A 22893-nucleotide genomic window follows, 5' to 3' on the forward strand; every position below is an offset into this window, starting at 1 on the left:
ATGAGGGGCAATTGCAATTAGACAAATCGTGTTGTCTATAATCTTGTCCCCTTCCCCTTAGTAGCCATGATTCATTCTGACAAGGAAAGTTTAAAAGCAACAAGTGAAATATGATAAACAATATCCATCATTGCATAAGGGAGTCAGGCTAAAAGCTTTCTGTCACTATTAATAATACTGTTTAGTTTTCGGCTTCCCCTTTGTGTTGCATTAGTGGCAAATGTGAGATTCTGTGAGCCACGCAGGTTCGGAATGGACTACCTGTGAGATCCATGGCTTGGGATGAAACTGTCCTCAGCAGTGACTACCCTTCTTCCACACCTCAGACCTGCCCCTGAGATGGAGCTGAAGCCAGCACAGGGCAAGAGATGAAGGAGGCAGTCAAGACCCTGCACCTCAACTCTCACTTATTTCTGACTCATGCTATGCAAAGCCTGTGTTCTAGAAGCTTTGAAGCTATTACAATGCAGTTGAAACATAAAGCAAACATGGAGTAAAATATAGTCCTAGGTGATCTTTTAAAACATACTATTCTAATGAAATCACTCCTTTTTACACAAGAATGACCTAGTAAAGCAATGTTCTTTAGTCAATCAGTCGCATCTGACTGCTTTGCAACCCCATGGACTGTAGCCCACCAGCCTCCTCTGTCTAAGAATACTGGAGTGGGTTGTCATTTCCTTCTCCAGGAAATCTTCCCAACCCAGGGGTCAAACCTGCATCTCCTGCATTGGCACGCAAATTCATTACCACAGAGCCACCAGGAAAGCTGATAAAGTAATATCCCATCTGAAAAACAGAATCACAGATGCAATCATCTCTCAGGCAACTCTCCAGTAGACGTGCTTATCTGGGTATCCAGATCTCACTACTAGGATAATTGGGGCTATAATTCTGAGACCACCTACTTGAAGTTTATTAAATGAAATTCTAAACTTGGTTTTTATTTCACGGTAACTCAATTCCTCTCAACCCACCATGTGCACAAGACTCATGGGTACTGTCAGTGGTATCAAGGTTTAATATATTTGACAGGAAGCAGAGAGAATACCTAAGCCCAGCCCAGACTTTCACAGTGATGTGGACACTGTGCAATAGTATGAGCAACCCACTATTGAAACCCAGAGTGTGTTTAGTCATCTCTGAGTGCATCAGGAAGGGTTCTCTGGGAAGATGGCACAGATCCGGCTTTGAAGGATGAGCACAAAACTGCGGGTGTAGGAAAAAGAGGGAAGAGGTTAGTTAATTCCAGCACAATGCATAGAATCAGGGTGTGGACATTCATGCTTTCCTCGGGAGAGAGTAGTTTTCTGTGCCTACAACAAAGATTTTTAGAGACTGGGCAGGAGCTTGAGGATGCAGAAAAGGAAGATAAAATCTAAGCTGCAGATCACCTGTGAAAGACAGAAAATGTGGATGCTAGAAGGCAGGTGATGAATAAAGGAAGCTTAGAGAATTCTCAACAGTATTCATTTAATTTTGAGATCAAGTCTCATGAGAAAAGTTTGCTTTGATTTGTAGAATCTGCTCACGTAAGCTGATCTAGATTGATCCACACATTTCTGGGAATTTATTGAACAATTTCCAGACAGCGGATTTAAGTGGGGCTGAGATCCATTGGTAAAAAAAAAAAAAAAATCCCACAGTAAATTATCATTCTTTCTAATACCATCTTGAGTTTGTATATCATTTTTTTCTTCCAAGTTATTCAAAGCACTTCATATATATCAATGCCTTTCTCCTAATGTTTTTGAGACATAATTAAGTACACATACCACTGTGCTTGTTTTATAAATATTGACATCTGACATGTTGGTTGCAGAATCTGCTTTGGATAAAATGGTATCAAAACTGTCATCAATCTACATGTTACTATCAGTTATTTTTCATGGAAGTCACCATATAAATAGAAATGTTATAAGCATCTCTTTCTAACTGATTGCATACATTGAAAATATTTACATTGATTTTACAATTTTAAGATAAATTCTACCAACACATTATACACATTTCCAGCACTACAGACATTAAAAGTTTTAAAAAATACCATAGGAATACAACAAATCTCATTATTTGGATTCTAAGAACATTCTTTGTACACTGTTCATGCAATTGTTATGGAATCATATTACTTCAGGGGCCAATAAGGTGAAATAAATACTGAATTAACTAGATAAAAGACAAATGGGATGAGGTGGCTGAAAAGAAACAGAAATGGCAGACCCTTGCTAAATGCGCTGAGATGTGAGTTAAAACAACAGAACCCTGTTGAACCAAACAATTTACATGTGTGGTTAAATTTGGACAGTGCGTTTACAACTGCTGCTCATTTATGTCCATTTATATAGAAACAAGGTTAGGTCAACAGAGAGATATAGAGATAGATAAACAAAAATACAGGGAAAACCAGTTCATAAAAATGAGATCATGCTGTGTTATTTTATGAAATTTTTGGAAATTTGTTTTACTTTAACAGAACAAAAAAAAATTAATTTCATTAAAAAAACACAAAATGGATCATAGACATAAAAGTAAAATTTTCAAAACTGTAAAACCAAAAGATAATATAAGAGAAAACCTAGGTGACCTTGTATATAGCAATGATTATTTAGATATAACATCAAAGACAATTCATAAAAGAACTAACTGATAAGCTGGACTTCATTGAAATTAGAAGCTCTGCTCTGTGAAAAACAGTATCAAGAGAATTAGAAGACAAGACACACACTCGGAGAAAATATTTGCAAAAACACATCTCATAAAGGACTGTTATCCAAAACACATGAAGATCTCTCAAATTCCAACAGTAAGGAAACAAACCTTTCCATTACAAACCTGGCAAAGGACCTTAACGATCACCACACCAAAGAAGACACACAACACGGAAATAAGCTTAAAAAAGATGTTCCACACAATACGTCATTCAGTTCAGTTCAGTTCAGTTGCTCAGTCGTGTCCGACTCTTTACGACCCCATGAATGGCAGCACGCCAGGCCTCCCTGTCCATCACCAACTCCCAGAGTTCACTCAGATTCATGTCCATCGAGTCAGTGATGCCATCCAGCCATCTCATCCTCTGTCGTCCCCTTCTCCTCCTGCCCCCAATCTTTCCCAGCATCAGAGTCTTTTCCAGTGAGTCAACTCTTCGCATGAGGTGGCCAAAGTACTGGAGCTTCAGCTTCAGCATCTGTCCTTCCAATGAGTATTCAGGACTGATCTCCTTTAGAATGGACTGGTTGGATCTCCTTGCAGTCCAAGGGACTCTCAAGAGTCTTCTCCAACACCACAGTTCAAAAGCATCAATTCTTCGGTGCTCAGCCTTCTTCACAGTCCAACTCTCACATCCATACATGACCACAGGAAAAACCATAGCCTTGACTAGACGAACCTTTGTTGGCAAAGGAATGTCTCTGCTCTTGAATATGCTATCTAGGTTGGTCATAACTTTCCTTCCAAGGAGTAAGCGTCTTTTAATTTCACGGCTGCAGTCACCATCTGCAGTGATTTTGGAGCACAAAAAATAAGGGAATTGCAAATTAGAACAGACATTTGATACCATCACAGATTTATTAAAATGGCCAAAATCCAGACACTGACAACACAAAATCCCAGTGAGGACGTGAAGCAACAGGAACTCTCTTATTCATTGCTGGTAGTGGTGCAAAATGGCGTAGACCCTTGGGAAGACAGTTTGGCCTTTTTTAAAAACTATTTTAACAAGACTAAGTATACTCTTACGATACAATGTAGCGACAAAACTTCTTGGCATTTACCAAAAGCAGGTGAAAATTTATGTCCACACAAAGCCTAGGCAAGGATGTTTATAGTAGCTTTATTCATAATTGCCAAAACTTGAAAGCAATCAAGATTTCCTCATTAGGTGACCAAGTAGACTGTGGTACATCCAGACAAAGGAGTATTATCCATCACTAAGAAGAACTGAGCTAGCAACCCAAGAACGTGGAGGAAACAATGCATACTACTAATTGAAAGAAGCCAACCTGAAAAGACTACAAATTATAAGATTCCAACCATAGGACATCCTGGAAAAGGCAAAAGTATAAAGACAATAAAAAGGTTAGTAGTTGCCAGAAGTGAGGATGGGAAAGTTGAATGGTCAGAGCACAGAGTATTTTTAGGAGAACAAAAAATACTCTGTAAGTATAATGATGGATTATACGGATACTGGTTTCTTCATATACAGTATGAAGGATGAAGATTAATGTAACCTTTGGTCTTTGGGTGAGTATGGTGTCATAATGAGGTTCATCCTTGGTAAAATATGTACCATTTTGATAAGTGACTTTGCAGGGACCATGTGTGGGGCCAGGGGGTGTATGAGAAATCTCTATACCTTCCTCTCAGTTTTGTTGTAAACCTAAAACTTCTGTAAACACTAAAATCTTAAAAAATGTAACTGAAAGAACTACAGACTTCCATCCTTTCTACATATTTGAGTCCAAGAAAGATTCTAAAGGTAATAAGGTGATTCTGTGTTAAAAAACAAAAAAAAACCAGTTGTTGCCAATTTCACTTCAATTTAAATATTTGTTTTATTTTTACACAAGGTTGGTTTACTGTCAGCTATATTAAATGAAGAAAATAGTGCTCTTACATTTCTCTTTCCTCATCTCCTGGTTTCTGAAATTATATTTTTTGCATTTTATTAAAATTATATTCAATTATGTAACTATAATTGTTGTGTAGCACAAGTTATGTACCTAAGTTGATTCATAGCTGCTATAACACTTTTTTCCCCCAACATCTTCATTCCCACAATTTCTTTGTTGATTTCTTGTTTGATGGGTTTTCATCGTCATTAAGAGCAAACGATTCTCTAACCTACCTGCTGACTTTGTACCTGAATGACATCTTAGACAAGAATAGAAGCACTGGGTCACAGATTCTTTTCTGCTGTATTGCTTTCTCGCCCTGAGGCCAGCATGCATTCTTTGTATCATTGCTTCTCTGTACAACAATTGAAGAATTAGCTATTTCATTAAGTATACTTTTTTTTTTTTTTGAAAGAACATATGGGGGTTATATTTCTTTCTTTCTATTTTTTTTTTTTTTTTAGTGTTTGAGGATGTCTTTCTGTTTCCTTTTTTACAGTTAAAAAAAAAATAACTGGGCATGTAATATTCTTGGCTCACATTTTCTTTCCCTAAGAAATTAGTAGATATTCCTCCACTGCCATATTTCTGGCATTGACTACTGGTACTGAAACAAGGCTAATTTCATCACTTTCAGGAAGCATAATTTTTCTGCTTGATTTATTTTTTAAAAAATTTCTTTCCTTCTTTTTTTCCCCTTTCTTACTTTTTTTTCTTCCTTCCCTTCTTTTTTCCCTTCCTTCCCTTCTTCCCCCTTCCCTCCCTCCTTTTTCCTCCCTCTATCCTTCCTTTCCTCCTTCCTTCCTGGTTTCTGGATGTCAAGTGCATTTAACTGGACTATGGATTAATCGTTTAGGTTCATGAAAAGCACATCAGTCCACATAGAGTTCACAATCATTGATTTAGCACATTACCTACTGAGAGTCTTCTGAGAAGTACTCATGAACCTCCCATGAAAGAAAAGCAGGGACTTGCATTCACCCATCACCTTGGTCACCCACGGGCAGCGATCTCGAGGGCATCTATATCCTCGTCATGGTGTTTGCCATCACACAGAGTTTTTATGATACGTGTTTCCATCTTAGTTGCTTTAATTTTTCAAAATATATTGTATGCTGCTTATAATCTTTTAGGAAGCCTTTGCTCACTTGAAATTGTTGCCAAGATTTATCATATCTTGTATGTCATTGTTATTAGTTTATTTTGACTCCAATGATATATATTTTCAGACTCAAAATAAATTAATAACAATGGCATATAGTTTATTCACTATTTTCTTTTGATTATTTTTAGATTGCTTCCAGATTTTTGTAGTCATGAACTCTTAATATTAACACTCTTAATCATATATATTTTAATATTCTTTTCAGAAGAACAGGGATATAATTGTAATTCATGGAGGTGTTAAATTATATGCACTTGACCTATAATGGTTCTGATTATCTGTGTCTATTTGCTATTTGTGTTTCCTCTTCTATAGAACACCTGTTCATATATTCCCATTTTTTGGTGAGGTTTATGTTTTTCTTAATGGTTTGTAAGACTATGTCTATGACTTTTGTGTTAGTTTTAGTATATATTGAGAATATCTTCATTTTGTAACTTTACTTTTTAGACCTCTAGAAAAAAATTTGAAAGGAATCAGTATGTTGATTTCATTCTTGATGACTGAATTTAGCAAAGAAACAGATAAACTCAAGAAAGAAATAACCAGTTCGTAAGCAGGAAAGAAAAAGGATAAAGAAAGTATAGAAATAAAAGCCTTATAGGTTGAAAAATCTGATGATTTATAACACTCCAAAATATTAAATGATATTTAAAATTACTTTAAGACATAAATACTCAGTCTTAGAAACTGCTGTCTGAGTTATAGTAACTCATCCCTTTGTTAAAGATTTGAGTATCAGTACAGTTTAGTTCAATGGCTCAGTCGTGTTTGACTTTTTGTGACCCCATGGACCACAGCACACCAGGCCTCCCTGTCCATCACCAACTCCTGGAGTTCGTCCAAACTCACATCCATCAAGTCGGTGATACCATCCAACCATCTCATCCTCTGTCGTTCCTTTCTCCTCCTGCCTTTAATCTTGCCCAGCATCAGGGTCTTTTCAAACGAGTCAGCTCTTCGCATCAGGTGGCCAAAGTATTGGAATTTCAGCTTCAACATCAGTCCTTCCAATGAACACTCAGAACTGATCTCCTTTAGGATGGACTGTTTAGATCTCCTTGCAGTCCAAGGGACCCTCAAGAGTCTTCTCCAACACCACAGTTCAAAAGCATCAATTCTTTGGTGTACAGCTTTCTTTGTAGTCCAACTCTCATATCCATACATGACCACTGGAAAAACCATAGCCTTGACTAGACGGACCTTTGTTGGCAAAGTAATGTCTCTGCTTTTTTAATATGCTGCCCAGGTTGGTCATAACTTTCCTTCCAAGGAGTAAATGTCTTTTAATTTTGTGGCTGCAGTCACCATCTGCAGTGATTTGGGACATAAATGAACCTGAGATCACAAGGGGTGAAGCCTGATGTTGGACAGCGGGGTATTGGGCATTGTGGAGATTTCTGAGTCTCACATTGATCTCCAGCAGGAAAGTCCTTGAACAGCCAGGCCAACAAAGTGTCTTCGCCAGAGGACATCAGCCAGCCTTCCTCATCTTCTTCATGGCTTTGTCCACAGCATGGAACAGGGAGGGACCAGCAGGGCCCCTGGGCCCCTGGACCCCTGCCATGACTCTGCTGGACTCTGATGCTGTCTGGTGAGCTGGATATCTAGATACTCAGGCTATTTTGTTGAGTTGCTAGGATTTGAAGGTCAGTTGTCACAGTAGCTGGCATTACTTACCCTGACTAATAGGACTTATTTCTAAACTCTCTGGCATATTCCTTTATAGAGTACAAATATCTATAATTTCTAGTCAGCAAAAAGATGACAAAACTTTGGAGCTTTGCTCTAAACGGGAAACTCCATCTATTCCAAAGAGACACATGATCACTTTTCCATTCCTTTTTTCACAGGATATTAATTAACCCCCAAGGAATAAAACCATAAAGTGGCTTATAGCTGAGCTTAGCAGTACTTTGAATTTTTCTGTTGGCCAGAGCCCTGATTAATTTTTTAATTAGTTTTACCACTTCCTTCTTGAAACACATGTTACCGAACAGTAGTAACTACTAAGCATCAGCAAGCTGAAGGAAAGTTGCGAAGGCTTCTTAAAGCTGAATGCTTTAAGACATGCAGCTCAGTGCCATGCAAAGCTGTCACCATCAGCTCCTGCCTGGTCACTTGGGCTCATCACTGGGTGCTTTACTCTCAAATTACACTTCAGCAGATGGTTAGCTAACATTACTGACTCAATGAACATGAATTTGAGCAAACTCCCAGAGATGGTGTAGAACAGGGAAGTCTGGTGTGTTGCAGTCCATGGGTTCGCAAAGAGTTGGACATAGCTGAGCGACTGCACAACAGTATCAGTGCGGTGATAGCTCCTGAACTGCAGTTGATCTGCCTGTTTTTCAGTCTCCAAGTCATGTCCAATTCTTTGCAAGCCCATGGACTGCGGCACACCAGGCTTCCCCGTCCTTCACTATCTCCTGAAGTTTGCTCAAACTCATGTCCATTGAGTCAGTGATGCCACGCAGCCATCTCACCCTCTGTCGTCCCCTTCTCTTCCTGCCCTCAATCTCTCCCAGCATCAGGGTCTTTTCCAATGAGTTGACTCTTCACATCAGGTGGCCCAAGTATTGGAGCTTCAGCTTCAGCCTGCCTAGACTGTGTCTGCTCCTGGAATAAACTTTCTCCTACTGGTAGAGACCTTTACATAACTCTTAAAGAATTGATTCTTGTAAGTCACTGCCTTGTCTTCACTATGCAATGAATATCGGTTACTATTTTGTCATCATTTTATATGCAGGAGACCCCAGTTTGATTCCTGGGTCAGGAAGATCTGCTGGAGAAGGGATAGGCCATGCACTCCAATATTATTGGGCTTCCCTGCAATGCAGGAGACCTGAGTTCTATCCCTGAGTTGGGAAGATCCCCTGGAGAAGGGAAAGGCTACCCACTCCAGTATTCTGGCCTGGAGAATTCCATGGACTATGCAGTCCATGGGGTCGCAACAGTTGGACACGACGGAGCAACTTTCACTTTCACTATATGAATAAGAGTTATCAAATGTCTTGCATCCAGACCTCCTTGTACCTTTATGTATGCTTCTCTTGCAAAGCATATTAAGGATTATATTTTCCGTTCCTATTTAAAACTATTATCAGATTATTCTATACAATTCAAGACATGGTATTGAGAAAGAAAGAGGGAGAGAGAGAAAGCATTTCTCCCAAGAAGAAATCAGTTCCAATTCCATCTCTGTCAATTACCAGAATCAACCAAATGACTTTGAAAATGTAACTCACCATCTCTCAGGTGGGTTATTTGTTCCGGAGTCATCTTCAGTGAGTAAGTGCCTATAAGTGTGGCTGAAACCGCAGGTACCCAATCAGTATGCGTGTCCAGTCCCTTCTCTTTTCCTTTTTATGAAAACCCCCCTATTAATGTCACTCCTCTATTTACAACATATTTTCATTTTATGTCACCCACAGAATATGCATAAAATCATCAGTCCAGTGGTTTTCAGCGGTTTCTATGTCACTTTATATATGCTCCAAATACTCCTCATGTAACCCCACTTTACTGATATCCTAACATACATGTGTGTGCGCTTGGTTGCTCAGTCATGCCTGACTCTTTGTGACCTTCTGGCTCCTCTGTCCATGGGATTTTCCAGCAAGAATACTGGAGTGGGTTGCCATTTCCTTTTCCGTCCCAAGGGACCTTCCCAACCCAGGGATTTAACCTGCATTGCCTGTGTCCCCTGCTTTGACAGGCGGGTTCTTTACTGGCTGAGCCATCGGGCTCATGCACTCCCTCTTTTTGCTGCCTTGACTGAAGCCTTTTGCCTAAGTGCTGTGCTTAGTCTCTCAGTCATGTATGACTCTTTGTGACCCCACGGATGCAGGCTTCTCTGTCCATGGGAATTCTCCAGGCAAGAATACTGGAATGGGTTGTCATTTCCTCTTTCAGGGGGTCTTTCCAATCCAGGGATCAAACTGGGGTCTCCTATATTATGTGCAGATTCCTTACCATCTGAACTACCAGGGAAGCCATTTGCCTTATCAATTTCCAAAGTTCAAATCTTACCTTTTCTTCCTGCTACAACTTAACAGTTCCCTTTCTCCTTGCCTTAGCAAATCTCTGTCATTAACCCCTGAAATATTTATCTGAGCACAATCTCTCTTCTGAAAGGGGCAATGCATTTAAGGAACCTCACTGTTCACGTCTTGTATTAATTGCAATATACATCTTGACTTATAGGTACAAAGAGAGAGGAAGCTAAAATCTCCATCCTGTTCATTTCCCAATCAGGCCTTGTACACGGCAGGTGCTCAGTGGATGATATCACTGAGTGAGAAACTGTAAAAGAGATAGAGGTCAAGAGTGAGGTTGTATTTTGATTTTAGCTTTTATTTGACTTGCCCAGCTTATCAGAACACAATTTAAATGTGAGCTTCACCTGGGAGGAAATCTAGTTCAGCAGGGAGCAATTCTTATCCACCTTACTGCTTTGCAAGTCTTCACCCCTCCCCCCTCATCCCTCCCCGCCACACACACTGCCCAGCCTGCCCCTGCCCAGGCTGAGATCTCTCAGTAGGCAATTTCATGTCAATACATATGCAGGAGTCTAAGGACAACTCAGAGGAGAGGGGGGTTCATCCCCCTGGGGAAGCAGAGTGGGATGCTGAAGTGTATAAACATCTAAACCCTCTTTTATTATTATTCGAGAAAACTTTCCTGAGATATTTCAGATCATTTGAATTATTTCCTTGAGAAATTTTCTTTTAGCCCTGTGGTTTTCTGCTCTATGTCTTTTACTTTTATTATTTTATCCACATTTCATACATTGGCGATCATATTGTAGCCATAATAAGGAAATCTATTTATTTGGACCTGGAGGCAATATTCTGAGTATATATTCATCTCTGGTAGATTCTAACCATATCGGCTTTTCCTAGAACTGGTTTTATTAGATTTCTTGGAAGAAAGCAGAAAAGATTTGCTGAATTACATCTCTGACTTGTGATCAGAGAGAGAGCAGTCACGGGTGCTTTCAGACAACGCATGCAGGGAGCTCTTTCAACATATTTCCAGGGACTGATATGTACATTCTGCACAATTTTTAACTGATATCTGAAATGACATTTGTTTTCCTTATTCAAATAGAAAAACCTATGAATATCTTAAGCATTTATTTTTAATCTCTAAAATATTAAAAACATTACAGTGTATGAGTACAGTCAGGTTTCACTCGTGCATGAAACCTTCAGTTTCCTCTGACAACCTGGAGAAGAAGTCTCCCACCATGTCACTTTCCCAGACTAACAGAGGTTCACAATGTCCAGTGACTCCTCCTGTATTACAGCTAATTAGGGATGTACTACAAGTAGATCCTGATTCTGTACTCTTAACCCATGGTCCTTCATGACACAGTCCAGAAAACCGTGTTAGGAACCAGGAAAAATCCGCTGTTCTGTATCGTTTTGTCCCAAGTATCCTCTCAAAGAACTTGATCTAATAATAAAAGAGGCATTAGTTTATGAGTTGTTAATCATGTAGAAGTGACCTTGGTCTTTTTGAACACTGTTCATAGTGTGTTATTATACGATTATTGGTGTTATGTAGGTTTTTAGGTGTTTTGATTATTCTGAGACCAATGTATTAAAAATCCATACTTCCCATTGTCTCTTCAATATCGGGCTCCACTTTTGCTTGGATTGGCTGCATCCTCTCCAGTCCCCCAACCCCCACCCCAACTCATCTCTCTGGGAAGCATATAAGACAGCTTGCCCTGCAGCCACATCAGTCCCCTTGTGGGACCTGGCCCGCCTGGGCTCTTTATGTCCTTGTGTCTCATCAAGAAAACTTGAAATAGGAGAACCATAGCAATGCTTCTGTTTCTGGTTCCCAATCCTGGGATCCCTCCACCAGCCATGAAGGAAGAGGAAAAGAAGCAAAGGGCCAGGGGTCCACAGCAATTTTCTCACTGAGGTTGCTTTAGAAGCTGTTTTCATGTCCTTTCTTTTATCTCCATTGCCTTTCTTTTATGCTCAATTGACACCCTGATGTTGTTGTTTATTCTCTCAGTTGTGTCCGGCTTTTTGCTACTCCATGAACTGTAGCCCACCAGGCTCCCCTGTCCATGGGATTTCTCAGACAAGAGTACTGGAGTGGGTTGCCTTTTCTTTCTCTAGGGGATCTTCAGGACCCAGGGATTGAATCCACGTCTCCTGCAGGTGGATTCTTTACTGCTGAGCCACCAAGGAAGCCACATGAGCTTCAGTTAGTATGAATTAATTTTTGAGACGTTGGCTTCCATATTTTCAGGACCACAAATGTGTGCTCAGTGACACAGGACTTAGAGTATTGCATTATAGAAACTGTGACATTCCTCCCACTGAAACTATGCATTGCTGGTTGAATATAATAGAAAAAAATAGGGGACTAATAGAACACAAGAATTATGTTTATTTGTCACTTGGGTTGAAATGCAAGAATTTCATGATATCTCGCTGTCAATAATTCAGGAACACGTATTGAAGACCTGCTGTGTAGGGAGCACTCTATTAGCTACTGCAAATTGGCTCATTTACATATTTGTCAGAATTGAGAGTACTGTGCCCTTTTCTATTAGTAAGATAAATTATTTAATTCATGGTCTCACAGAGTCATCACTTCAAACCCCGAATATAGGAAGTCGGTTTGTATTTGTTAAATAAATATTCTGTGTTGCAACAGAATATGAAAGAACAAGAAAATGTTCTCCCTAAATGGCCTATAACTTGACTTTCTGTGAAACAACTGGAGAGAATATTAAAAAAAAAAGATACGCAGTTGAGTTTCTGAATTGTTTGGCACAGAAAAATGCTTTTGATATTTAGAAAATGAAAAACGCTTCTGTAGACAGGGGTCATCGAAAAGATTCATAGAAGAGGGAGAAATCAAACCAACTTTTATTATGTTCCCACTGTGTGCCAGATATTAAGCTAGACAATTTTTGTACATTAGTGAGTTGCACTTTTAATCGAATTATAATTATCTTATAAAATGAAAATCCCATTTTTACAAGAAGTAAAACTAAGAGTCAGGAGATGTTTAAATAAATTTTCTGTTATTATTTAACTAGCAAGAAACTGTATCAGATTTGTCTATTTTTTAATTTGATGACTATTTTCAATGTACTTACTAAAGAGCCATTAGATTGAAAGCTAGAACCTCATGTTTGGGGAAGCTTGATGAACAATTTTTGTTTTTTAATTAGCAAGGAGAGAAAATGCAATGATGGCTGAGTTTGAGCAATTTTGAAAATAAGATTCCATAGAAAGAATGAGGTCCATTGAGAGGAGGTTTCGGGCTCCAGACTAAGAAAAAAATTGGATTGGATGTCAGAAGCATTAGGAAATTGGAAGTTCTTAATCCAGGGAAATGATAAACTGACCTGGCCAAAGCAGTCAGACTTGTTGAGTCAGCACACGTGGTTTGCTTCTCTATGTAATAGAGGAGAAAAAAAACTACTGAAGCCATCAGCTAAGTGTTTCCCTCTGTAAGTTACATAAGCCTAATTGGAAAAGATCACCAGTGTTATTAGTTTATGGTTCCTCCTACAGTTTCTTGATAATAGGAGTTTTACTTTCTTTTTTCCCTGAAATGAAAGATTTAATCTTTAATATACAAAAATCAAGAGGAACTTTGCCTCACAGTTTAAACAGCCCTGAGTTGGTGAACATTTACTGTTGGTAGGAGGGAGGCTGCTTTCACAAAGGGGCGCTTCACAGGGACTCTCACAGGGACTCAGTTTTCTCGGGTCAGGAGAGCGCAGTTCAGACTGCAGGGTGTTCCGCAGGCTGAGCACAGCATTCTGGCCCAGCTGTCATCCTTGAGAAGGGCTGGGGTGAGGCACCAATATGTACCCAGAGAGTGAGCCTCCATCAGCCAGATGGAACTCCAAGCTGTTGCCAGAACTTGCTGTCTGCAACCTGCACTGTGAAATGATGCAATGCTAGACACAGAAATATGGATTGTCAGCAAACCCTTGAGAATCGGACAGCCTGAGCTGACACCGTGCGACTCCATCCTCCAGAGAACCATCACCTTCCACAGGACAATTTGTGGTATACTTCAGACCAAACACACAAAAAAGTGGCAAGAATAGAACAAAAAATTCCTGGATACTGTTTATATAGATTACTCCAATTTTAACACATTTGCTTTTTGCTTTAGCCTTCTCTCTCTCTCTCACACACACACACTCACTCAGTTATGTATTTTTCTTTCTGAATGATTTCAAGATAAGTTGCAGACAAGATGTTTCTTTACCACTAACACGACAGTGTGAGTTTTCAAAAATAAAGAATTATTTCTCATAAACACATTCCAGTGATCAACATCATGCAATTAATACTATATTTCTATGATGCAATCAACAGAACTTACTCAGATTTCCCCAGTTGGAGAGCATAGGTCAGAGTTTTGTAGAATGTCTCCCAATTTGGCTTTGTCTAATGTTTCCTTATGATGACTCAGAATATTCAATTTTTGGCAGGAGTACAACAGAGGTGATGTCAAGTTTCTTCCCATGTGGACTCTGGGAGGTTTATGCTGGCAGTCGGTCTCATTACTGGCAGTGCTAACTTTGAGGTTAGTACCAGACCCTTAGCCAGAAGGACAGCTGAATAGCTGTAGCTCAGACCTCAGGCTCCCAGAGCAAAACTCCTGGAAAACTCAGTCAAAAGCAGACACCTTCATTCTCACTGTATAGATTTTATCTCTGAAGATAGCACTATCTGTCTTTTTTGTAGCTCTCCTCATTATCTAAAATTCTCTCTTTATATTGGGGACATCTTGTGTGGCTGACCCTGTGTCCAGAGTACCAGGAACCAGGCACCCTTCAGGGCAGGTGCTTGATCCATCACCTGGAATGAATGCCCTGGGTCACCCCACCCAGGGGATCCCTGCCCAGGTTGAGTTTTGCCCCTTCGTCTCTGAGCCCTGAGCCCTATTGATGCAGGCTTACCATCATTCTGGGAACATGACGTGAAATTCATACCACCCACGAGTTTAAAGTTACTGTGCTACCTGGAATGATATTCCTTATTTGCCTGCTTGGCAAAGCCACACTCCCTTTTCAAGTTACAGTGCAAATGTCACTTCCTCTGTGAAGTCACCCCTGACTCCACAAGGGAGAATTAATTTCCCTCATCTGTAATCCCATAACAGTTTACATATAATTACAGCATATCATGCTGCACACAACACACCATATAATAGCTGTGTCTTCTGTGTCCTTAAGGCCAGGGTTTTTGTATGCCTCCAATTCCACACAAAATACAGTACATGGTTACTGCTTTTTTCTTCTCTATTTTTTTGTTGTTGTTTTTGTTTGTTTCTAATGAAAGTTTTCACCCAGAAATTCAGCAAGAAGCCCATCCGGCTTCTTGTCTGTTGAATTCTTCAAGTCAGCCAGGCTGACTCTCTGCTTGGAATATTCGATAGAATGAGAGGAGCATCTCTGCTCCCCAACCCAGCTCCACCCTCACCATACCTGCTCTTCTATTTGAGGACTAAACAGGAAATTCCAGATCAGTCATTTTGGGGCTTAAGATTTCAAAATGACTCTTGAGCCACACTTGTTTCTGAGTGCTATTTATTTTGGGCTAAAGTGCTAATGGATTAAATAACACATTTGGCTTTGGGTGGGGGCCTAAATGCCTCAACCTCAAAGCAAAATGTAAAGGGGATGTTGTAGATGAGGGATGAGCTGTCTTAAAAAAATAATAATAATAAAGGAAAATTAACCTCAAGGCATGCCATGAATTCAGCCCTGGTTAGACTCAGGGATGCACATATACCCATGTTAGGTCGGGCTCAGGTGGCAAAAAATCTGCCTGCAGTGCAGGAGACTTGGCTTTGATCCTTGGGTCAAGAAGATTCCCTGGAGAAGGGAATGGCAACCCAGTCCAGTATTCTTGCCTGGAGAATGCCATGGACAGGGAAGCCTGGTGGGCTACAGTCCATGGGGCTGCAAAGAGTCACATACAACTGAGCAACTCACACTTGCACATTCACATGTTAGTTCACCCCAACCACTCTAATCACATAGAACACAGTAAAAAAAAACTCATGGAGGATACCGGTGCAGACTAGAAATAGTAAGTATTTATAGAGCACTTTGCACCTTGAAATATCCTGAGATCCTCTTTGACAGGGGTCAGGGGTGGTTCTAGATGAAGCCCATTTTTCTCCAGCAAGGACAGGGCAGGGCATGCTGGTTGTATGTGTGGGTGTTTGTGAAAGATGGTTTATACACGTAGTCACAAGACGGGACTTGTATGACGGGAGGGTCATAGGTAGGACTGAGAAGACGGTAATAAGATATAGTTGACCCCAGCATGTGCCAAAAACCTCCCAGTCTGTCTGCAACCATCTTGAAGCTGTTCACCTACCAGACTGCAGGAGTGTGCTCTATGGGCCTTTGCATGTTGTGGTTCCTTACTTTGGAGCTCCTGGCATTTAGTTGCGTTTTGGAAATGTATTTCCTTTTCGCGCTTTCATCATCAGCATCTACTTGCCTTGCAAGCTAATGATGTGCTCCTTTCTCATAAGAGAGGAGAAAAAGTCATGAGTCTGCTGTCATGATGAACTCTGTCGGCGTGCACAGGTGGACAAATATAGGGAGTGATCAGAGCCAGTGTAGGTAACTGCTTTCATTATGATGGATGTGGATTTGAACCTATTCCTGTTCACCCTCTTTAAAAAAAAGAAAGAAAATTATTGTGGAACAATGATCAATTATAGACAACCTGTGCTTATACTGGGAACTCAGTGCAGAACCCAAGGATGTTTTGATCATGAAAATGTGTGTCCTCTCTTGTCCAGTTATTATAGCTGAAGACAACAGAGCAGATTCTCCCTGATTCCATCAGCCTCATCTTCAGGAGCCATGAGGCATCAGTAAAACCACTGCCAGAAACAGTGTTCAATTCAGCCCAGCAAACCCTGATCAATGTCACGGCTGCTGCAGACAATCAGGACCTGTCCTCCCACCCTGAGGAACTTCTTTCCTGGAAAAGGCCACCTTCTGAGTAGAATTCTCTGCCTACCACCACCTCTTTTGACAGGCTGCAGCCTAAAGTTTGTGGTTTACTTTGAAAGAAAAAAGCAAAGTTTTGAAAAGTGAATTTAAAACTGGCTCTCAAAGAATCCTTGCCCCTGAGAAAATAATGTTTTGGTTGTTCAGTTGCCAAGTTGTGTCTGACTCTTTGTGACCCCAGGGACTGTGGCATGCCAGGCTTCCTTGTCCTCCACTATTTCCTGGAGTTTGCTCAAATTCATGTCCATTGAGTTGGTGATGCTTTCCAACCATCTCATCATCTGTTGTCCCCTTTTCCTCCTGCCCTCAGTCTGTCTCAACCTTAGGGTCTTTTCCAATGAGTGTACTCTTTACCTCAAGTGGCCAAAGTATTGGAGTTTCAACTTCAGCATCAGTCCTTCCAATGAATATTCAGAGTTGATTTCCTTTAGGATGGACTGGTTTGATCTCCTTGCAGTCCAAGGGACTCTCAAGAGCTTTCTCCAACACCACAGTTAGAAAGTATCAATTCTTCAGTGCTCAGCTTTCTTTAGGGTCCAGCTCTCAGATACATACATGATTACTAGAAAAACCAGGGCTTTGACTATATGAAACTTTGTTGACCAAAGGATGTCTCTGCTTGTTAATACGCTTGTTTAATTGCACAGAAAGTCCTATGAGCTACAAAACTACACTGAGGGGAGGGAGCATCCTGGCTGTGAACAAAAGAGCTAGACCTGAGGCTGTGCAAATGCTGGTGCAGGTGTACACACACGTCAAGCTTCATGCTGCCAGGAAACGCCAAGGGCTCCTGTCCCGTGTTAGTGAGAAACACAGGGAGGGACACCCTGGTGATCTCACATCCTTATGTGATGGCTCTTGTGCTCATTTGTGCGGAGAAGGTTGGAAGTGCAGCAAGCTGGGAACAGGCACACAGCTGTCTGGGAAGAGAGCTCGGCCACTGACTCAATACACGTTATGTGCTTGGAAGTCAGTACCCCCTCTTTCCCTGCCTGTGCGCACAAGTTGGTTCTCTACATCAGTGTCTCTAATCCCTGCCCTGGAAACAGGCTCATTAGTACTGTTTTTCAAGGGTGGGGCCAATTGAGGGAATAGCTGACATATATACACTACCGGGAGAAGGAAATGGCAACCCACTCCAGTATTCTTGCCTGGAGAATCCCAGGGACAGGGCAGCCTGGTGGGCTGCCATCTATCAAGTCACACAGAGTCTGACACGACTGAAGTGACTTAGCAGCAGCAGCAGCAGCATATACACTATCATGAGTAAAATAGGTAGCTGGTGGGAAGCTCCCTGTGTATAGCACAGGGAGCTCAGCTCAGTACTCTGTGATGACCTAGAGGGTGGCGGGAGCATGGGAGGGAGGCTCTAGAGGGAGGGGATATATGTACACTTATAGCTGGTTCATGTCATTGTACAGCAGAAACTAGCACAACATTGGAAAGCATTATATGCCAATTAAAAAAATAAAGTCAACACCGCTCAGAGAAGGCCCATTACCCCTGCTCTGGCTGATAAGGACGTAAGAGAGGCAACAGCCCCCAGGACTCCAAACAGGTCTGAAGGACCTGAGAGCAAGACAATATCTACAAGGCAGGAGGATTCATTTTTATGAAACAGTATTCATGGTAGTGGCTTCCTTGGTGGCTCAGTGATAAAGAATCCACCTGCAGGAGATGCAGGAGACACGGCTTCAATCCTCAGGTCGGGAAGATCCCCTGGAGAAGGAATGGCAACCCATGCCAGTATTCTTGCCTGGAGAATTCCATGGACAGAGGAGCCTGGGGGGCTACAGTCCACAGCGTCGTGAGAGTCAGGCATGCCTTAGCAACTAAACAACAACAATATTCATGGTAATGAGATGATACAAAATTGAACTTTTAAAATTGATTTTGTTCTTGCCTTTCTCAACAGTTTTGTTTCTTTACACCTTGAGCTGATGATTTAATTATTATATCATTTCTTCACTCTCTCTCTCATGATCTCTAATTCCCCTTCTCTCAACCTGTGATGGAAAAGTTTCCACACTAGTGACAGCTTATATGTATGAATCTTTTAGAAATACACATGCTGGTTTCTACAGCTATCTTGTAGTCAATGGCGTTTCTCATTTTGTATAAGATCAATAATTTTTTTTTACAAAGTATTTATTTAAAATTGCCATTACTGATTTTTGTTAGAGGCAGTATGTGAGGATAAATGACCCATTTTTCCTTAAAAGAGGTCAAGACTTATCTCATAGAACCCGTGTCAGACTCACCTTGGAGTTTCTCTTTGCTCCCAATTTTGCATATTAAAAACAGCCAAAAATTGATGTGTCTTACAGTGTTCCATTGTAAGCATTCTACACCCTTCCAGGTGAGAGGATGACAAATCTCCTATAGATAATTAAATTCAACATGAGATCTAGAATTTATCTGAAACTAGGAAAACATTGCAATAAAGGACTTTGTTGGGACAAACGACAGCATTTGATTTTAGATTGTGAATTAGATAGTAATTTCTCAGCGGTGTTAAATTTTGTGATTTGGGTAATTGCACAGTGGTTGTGGAAGGAAACATTCTTAGGAGAAACACACTGAAGCATTTAGAGGTAGAGACATGTTGTCTCCAACCTATTACAAATGGTTCAGGAAAAAAAAATCTATAAATACACACACACACACACACACACACTCTCTCTCTCACAGATAATTTGAGAATGCCATGGGCAAAATGTAGACAATTGGAGAATATGAGCAAAGGATATGACATTTTTGAACCATTCTTGCAACTCTTCTGTAAACTAAAATTGCATCCAGAATATTCTTTAAAATATAAGAAGAAAATATTGTTATTTATTGACTATTTTGATCATTACCAGTCTTTTTTTTTTTGGATATGTACTCTTTCTTTTTTTAATTACATTTCTAAATTGAATAAAAATGTAATTAAAACTGTAAAGATGATGCTTTTGTAGTTTTTTCTTTTAACTCCATCAAAGGTTGCATTTAGAAATAATATTCTTTTTAGAAACAGTCCTGCTTTGCAGAAATTTCAACAAAAATATTTAGAAAATAGGAGGAAACTAACATACTATTTTGTTCAAGAATATGCTTTGATTTTGGTCTTTTGTATCCATCCCACTCCCGCTCTGTTGGCTTGAAAACACATGACTTTGGTGTCTAGGCTGTTCATGATCAGATAAACAGAGTCTCTAATCTCTGGGTCTTGACTCCTCAGATGTTTCCCTATTTTAAGTCATCCATAAACCCACTCACAATTAAATGAACCTTTAGCCATCCTCCCCTGGTGAAAAAGAAATATTACCTTGTCACAATTATTACAACCTCTAATAAAATTGTATGTTGCATGTTCAAAATATGTTTATTAAGCAGGAAAGCACCCGCTGTAACAATTTTCCTCCTGTAGGAAAAGCAGGGATCAGGGTTTGCTATCCGTGAAATGACAACAATCAGATTCAAAAATGCAAAATTGGTGTCATTTTTAAATGGGTCCTTGGCAGTTAGGGGTGGGGCGAGGCCTTGGAAGAGAAGAAAGGGCTGAATCCTGTAGAGGGGATGGTTCGGCCTCGGATCACTTCAGCTTCCCTCCTTGGCTTCACCTTCCTGCTCACAGCAATCTGAGCTGCTTCACAGACACCTCTGCAAAGCAAAGGATCCCTCAGCCCGTTCGGTGGATAAGCCTCAGGCTTTGGAAGAATCTCATGATCTATGTTATTTTGTCAGAATAATAAGTCAGCACCCTCCTCAGACTGTCGGACCAAACCGCCTTCTTCAGGCCTGGCAGCCTCTTCCTGGTGCTGCGTCTCTGTTTATTGTTTATCCTCAAGAACTAAATCGTGTCTCATGAGCAGCACAGGCCACAGCAAACCCCTTTAAGGACAGTTGGGGGGTGGCGTTGACAACTGAACATGGAGAAAGAGTGGGGTTTTTTTTTCTTTTTTCTTTCCTTTCTCTGTCCCTCCCCCTCCTCCTCGCCCAACTCCCCTCCCCCTCTCCCCTAACCCCCCCTTTTTTTAAAATTCACCTTCCCTGCTCAAATTCCAAATCCTTTTAAAGTTCAGTGAAGGCTTCTCCCAGCACACACTTCTGATTTCAAAGGGAGACCATCTTAAGTGAAAGAGAAAGTTTATTCAGGTGGCAGGAACCGAACAAGCCCCCAGTGATGCCCAGAGGGAGGGGGGCTGCAGACAGTCTCTCTCCCTCTCGGGGCCTCCATCCTAAAGAGACCCAACAAAACCCCAGAAGAACAGGCTGCCAGGAATCTCGCTGCCTGAGCCCAAAACAGGGGTGACGGCAAGCTGCCCTCTCATTATAGTCTCGGTCTCAAGGTTAGAATGAGACCCTGAGGGTAAGGAGCTGTCAATTAGAGATAACGCCAACCAATGTGGTCAGCGAGCTAGACTTATCTCCTAGCAACCCCTGCATTCAGGGCTCAGCCCCCCAGCCCCCCCCCCACCCCTCCAGCACCCCCCTCCCCCGGCAGCTCGAGCCATCTTGAAGACAGTGAAATAACCTTTGCAATTTGAGCAGAGGCAGGAAGACTTCTGTGTCCTCCATCCTCCGTGGAATCTGGGTGACATTTGACTAGAAAGAGATTTGAATCTGGAAAGAATTAAGATTTTCTTGTTTTGCCAGTTGCAGATGTTTCAAAGGGAAGACTGAATAGAAGCATCTGGCCCAACAATCAGAAAAATCACGATGCGGTCGGAGGCTGGACACCTTGGGCTTCCAGAGATGGGTCTGTCATGTTTATGTATCAGCGGACATTGTCTCCCGGCGCTGTCTGTTTTACGCTTTAGGAGGAATTTGCCAAGAGTTGGGAGTGTTGGAGTGGCCGTGGTTACCAGGGGAACTCTGCCTGCCTTTATCCAGCATGGCAGGGCATATAGAAAGCCGACAAGCATAAATCCTATTAAGAAAAGCACAGGGTTACGCACCATTGATGCAGTGAACATCACAGAATTTACTACCAGAATATATACTTGGTGCAAAAAAAAAAAAAAAAAATCACATACATTCCTTAGCGTTGTCTATTCATTAGGTTTGGGAATCATGTTGTTGATTTTTCTAATCTCGAGCAGAGTGAGGATGACAAAACACGGGGAGATTACTAGGGAGAGGGGAGAAAGCCAGCCTTTGATTTTCCATTGGTAACTGCAACAAAGGGCTACCTCAGAAATGTTGTAAAAATAGCAGATGCAAAATGCCCAGCCTGAGGCAGGGTGTAAATTAGGCACTCCTCTTGGAATTAAAGATTTGGTTTAACAAAGCTCTTTTGTAGGATTGCAGCCTCCTGGGCTCCCGGTGCAAACCGGAGCCCTGGCCATGTGTTCAGAAGGCTCCTCACAGGGCCGTCTTCTCTGTGGCTCCCCCAAATCAATCCTGCCCCTGCTGTTGTGAGATGGTGGCCTCATTTATGGGGCCAGAGTCTGTGCATTTTATATCCACACCTGCATATGCTCTGCCCTTGATCAATGAGGCCAGTATCTTTGTGTGTGTATATTTAAATTATTAAGGGTATATTTGGGGACAGTAATCAGACAGCCAAGAAACAAACAAAATCCATGTCAAGCTGGGTACCGAGGCTTCTTAGGTGGAGGAACAAAGTTGCTTCCTGGGGAAAGTCAGTGCTGGAGCAGAAGGATGCAAAATAGATGTTCTGTTGGTGGCTGGGAGTTTATGGACAGGAGATCGGTTCTCTACTATGCAGCATGATAAATAAGAAATGTCTCTCCCCCACCACCACCACCTGAACAGTGCTGGCCTGAATTTATTTCCCTCCTCCTTCTCAGTGTGCAGATGAATTGCTCATTAAGCTCAAATGCACTGGTTTTCCTGTTACCTCTTGTCAACACCACAACACGCAGAAAAGCTGTTTTTGAAAAAGAAAGGAGAAAGGCATAAGGAACTTTGAATCTTTTTGTGTGTGTGTCTGAAGGTGGGGTATCTACACAATTCTGCTTTGGTTTATTTTCAGAATCAAGATTCCGGTTTTTTTTAAAAAAGCTGGCAAATATATCACAAAATATCCAATACCTTAAAAATTGTTTTGTGTAATTTACAGAAATTAACCT

This window comes from Bos javanicus, chromosome 11, assembly GCF_032452875.1.
Source record: "Bos javanicus breed banteng chromosome 11, ARS-OSU_banteng_1.0, whole genome shotgun sequence".
In the NCBI taxonomy this organism is placed as follows: Eukaryota; Metazoa; Chordata; class Mammalia; order Artiodactyla; family Bovidae; genus Bos; species Bos javanicus.